At 35.8% G+C, this 4,083-nt stretch overlaps 1 long non-coding RNA gene across 2 annotated transcripts; it reads right to left on the bottom strand.

The window, feature by feature from the left end:
• Nucleotides 1-546: 546 nt before the first annotated feature.
• On the bottom strand, nucleotides 547-3,312 carry LOC104095026 (uncharacterized). 2 transcript variants are annotated; one of them, XR_011408474.1, is made up of 4 exons: nucleotides 2,994-3,312; nucleotides 2,679-2,782; nucleotides 2,398-2,526; nucleotides 547-888 (listed from the first exon to the last, which is right to left on the bottom strand). It is a non-coding gene; the product is annotated as an uncharacterized lncRNA (long non-coding RNA). The 2 variants fall into 2 exon arrangements; XR_011408473.1 differs by having other exon boundaries at nucleotides 2,679-3,310.
• Nucleotides 3,313-4,083: the final 771 nt, after the last annotated feature.

The following is a 4,083-nucleotide window of genomic DNA, read 5'->3' as shown; positions in this document are numbered from 1 at the left end:
GTATGGGCATGCCACTAAAGACGCACACTACAAGAAAAGGCTCAATTTATGGGGGTCCTTTTGTCAATTTGTGACGGTTTTTGACCCCCACAAATTGTATTGAGGTAGTTTTTAAAAAGGCCACAGTTACATTCGCCACGAGCATATTTGAGGCGAATTTTTAAAACCTCCACGACGACCGTCACATAATGACTTTTTACATTGTGGGGGTTTTTTAATTAATTTGTGACGGTTTAGAACCTCCATTAATATGGTTTTAGTGTTTCAAAAAAAATATTTCGGGGATTTTTAAACCCCCACAATATAATTTCAGCATTAAAAAAATATATGGGGTTTTATACCCCCAAATATGATATTAATGTTCAAAACAAATTAGTGGTAGTTTATTTTGCCACAGTTAAATATATAATTTTATTGAATAAGTTATAATATAAATCAAATTCTGTTAGAAAGAACCATTGTGAGAAACATTACAAATTCAAATCCATACCATATTAAACAAAGCTATTATCAAGTATGATATCTAATATGGTGACCAACTAGATAGGATAGTAAAAACTGTATATATATTCATTATTATAACATTTAGCTCCACCATTTATTCTAAATAGAATAGAGTACTGCTCTCTAGCTAAGACTCCAGAGACTGCCGAAACACAACTGACAGGCAGGTACTAAAACTCTTAAGAAAACTATTAACTCTTGGCAATACCGCAATAGCATGGTAATGATACAAATGGCAAAGAAATTGATGGGTTATAAAAACCTGAACTTAACTAAGAAAAGGGAGTTCTCAATGTTGTAATAATCAGCAATGAATTTTAACCATGTTGTGACCATACTCTCTCAGTTGTGCTGCCTCCATGTGCTTCAATTCACCCTCCCTAACTATGAAAAGAAAACCCAAAGATTATACGTAAAAGCACATTTGGCAAATGTAAACATTAAAGCAATGAACATACATGCAAAGTGTAATGCTTTTGAAGTGATACATTTTAACATCAAACAAAGGCAATTAATAACACATTAAAAGCGAAGCATTTTGACATCAAAGTAACCACAATTTTATTGAGTACTATACCATCATAACTCAGAGTTTGTTGAAGGCCACTCATTTTTTACTTTTGACAAACCAAAGGAAAAAGCATATTGATGTCATTTTTCATCATTCATGGCAACACTAAATCAATGGAAAAGTATGAGTTTGTTGAAGTCGTAAACTACACAGTAGTACTTATTCTCGTTATGGCACTAGACATAGAGTTTGTCTTGGATTTAATTGTACCTGGTTGAACAGGATAAGTTTTATGGCAAAGGAACATTCAACTTATACGTAAAAGCACACTAAATAAACTTTTTCTTTCCATAGCTATACTTACTATTATAAATAATTTTGAACTAGTAAGCTTTCTCAGAAGTCACAACCTTCCAGAGGAAAGCAACCTTAGAACTAACATTGCACTTGAGCTTTTAGGAAACATATTGACAAAGTTCTACCTCATTATTTATTCCCTTGACTAACATGGAAATCCAACAGCCATATTTTATTATACTGAAAATGAAATAAATGCTTAGGAGCTCAAACAGGGACAAACATAAATCTCACGCGACTGAAAAAATGAAGTAAATATTTTTTTTTATAAGAAGAGAGTAGTCTCCTAATAAAACTAAGGACTACAACAGCTGTACTACAACAACTATTACTATTACGCCTCAATTTCCAAGCTAGTGTGGTTAGATATTTAAATCCTCACTAACCATTTCGACTACCAAAGATAAATATAGAATATAAATCCTTGCCAGGCAGAATATAAAGTACAAAGCTCCCATCCAATTGCAAAAATTAGAATATAGTTTCTGTAACTTCTTGCATTTTATTAATCACTAAGAGAAGTTGAAGTATGAAGTATGTCCCAACTACTACAAATTTCTAATAACATGAGATGAGTAAGGACCACGAGGGGTAAGTATATATAGTCTTTCCCTAACCTTTTCCCCTATAAACCCAATGGACTTGTTTTGTAGCAAAACGATGCAAGCATCTATTTATTGGGTACCCGAAGTTATTGGTCGTGCATTGGGTGTCTTTATAGGAAATGAAGCACTATGCAATAGTCATAGCAACATCTACAATTTATAATCATGACTTTTATTCTTTAATTTTTTTACTTTGGTTGATGAATATGGTCATAGTTCAATTTATTCAACCAGCCTAAAACTCAAAGGTCAAACTTCCAGTTGCTGTGAAAAACGCCTCTTACTTGAGAGGATCAGTTGAGTAACGAAGGAAGCTTACATAAGACCTTGTTAATAACCCCAAGCAAAAAGAGAATTATCAAACATATGATGTCACCAATTATATACAAAGAAAAGTTAATTTAGAGAGGTGAGGTTTACCTCATACATAGCCTATTGCATCTCCAAACATGTAGCTTCAAATTTCTGCTATACATAGGCTCATTTTAGTCCTTTTGTTTGCTTGCAGAGTTCAATGGGAGAATACGTGTATTTCATCAAACAATTGGCCTGCACTATGCACATAAGAAAATACAGTAAAAATAATCTCACAAGTCACATATCAACAATGATTATATTTGTCTGTACATAAGAATAAGATTAAAACAACAAAAAGAATATAAAATTACAATAGTAAGAATCAAAACAAGGATCTGTTATACCTTGTAGAGTTGTAGAATAGTGAAGCAAAGAGCACTAAGTCTATTGATGAATTCACAATGGTAAGCTATTGCTGACTTCACAATGGTAAAATATTAAGTGGGATCTGCAACATATCAATGAAAAACGCAAGGAAACAAAACCTGGACGAGTTATGCTCAATCAATTCTTGGAAAATAAACCCAGTGAATGTTTTTTTACCTTTAATTTCCCACCAACAAAATTAGGGTTTGACTGACAAAGTCTATGGGCAGCGAGAGAGAGAGAGAGAGAGAGAGAGAGAGAGAGAGAGAGTAGCGAGAGATGAGTTGTAATACCTGGGTTCTGGGGATGGTGGCCTGCGATAGGGAGACAGAGCGACAGCGGTTGGGCAACAGCGATGAGAGCAGAGAAATATGAAAAATGAGGTTGAGCAGCAACTATTATTTTGTGAATTTTTACAGAGCAAAAAAATGAGGGAATATCAAAAATAAAAAGGAATGGAGGGAATTGGTCATAGTTGGATTAAGAAGATCGCGGGAAACATAAAGAATCAAAAATTTTACTGGCTTTTAGTGGGGTTCTTTTACAACCCCTATACATAAACCTCCACAAACACAATTATTTTGAGGGGATTGGCACAAACTCCACAAAACTAACGAATAGTGGGGTTTCTTATGACCTCCCTAAATAAACCCCCACAAATAGAGATTTTTCTTGTAGTGACATGATAATGGACAAGGACTAAAGGTTGCCTTACTCGGGCGAAGCACAAGCTGGGTGCAGATGTACGAGGCGAGTGTCAAGCTTGAGGATTGAACTGTGCACGCGAGAGCGATGCTCAGTTCTAAGAGAAGAACAAGACATGCCCTTAGCCAACCCCTAGGGCGTGCATGGATTACGATCCTAAGACGAGAAGAGACACATCTAATCGAGGCCAAGAGCCTAGACATCATACGGGCGGCACAATTGGAGCAGGCCTTCTAGGAAAGGAAAGGAAAATCTGGGAAAGGAAAGGCTGGCCTGCAGCAAGAGGAACTGCAGGCACTGCATGGGCTATTCTGTGCCACTAACGAGCATAAGAAAGTCGGTCCGTGACACTTGCACTCAATCTTGTTTTAGCAAGTACTCTAGGATTCGTTATTAAATCCATAAGAAGCGGCCTCTCACTTTCTTATACTCGCATTAGCAGTCTCATCAAGAGTGTCCACAACCACTCTACCACTCCTCTTTAATCTAAGAAACTGTTAAGAACAAAGTTCAGCCTTCTCATTGTGGAAATCAGTGCAATTTTACCTTTCTTCACAAGACTTCTCACATGATGGCAATATGCTTGCTATTGCCAGACATCCTCTCGTTCTTTGTATTGTGAATTGCAGCTTGATTATCACAATATAAAGTAATAGGTCCTTTAGGAATATTAATAAA

This window comes from Nicotiana tomentosiformis, chromosome 6 (genome assembly GCF_000390325.3).
Source record: "Nicotiana tomentosiformis chromosome 6, ASM39032v3, whole genome shotgun sequence".
NCBI classification, from domain to species: domain Eukaryota; kingdom Viridiplantae; phylum Streptophyta; class Magnoliopsida; order Solanales; family Solanaceae; genus Nicotiana; species Nicotiana tomentosiformis.
This window is presented reverse-complemented; position numbering and strand designations above follow the sequence as displayed.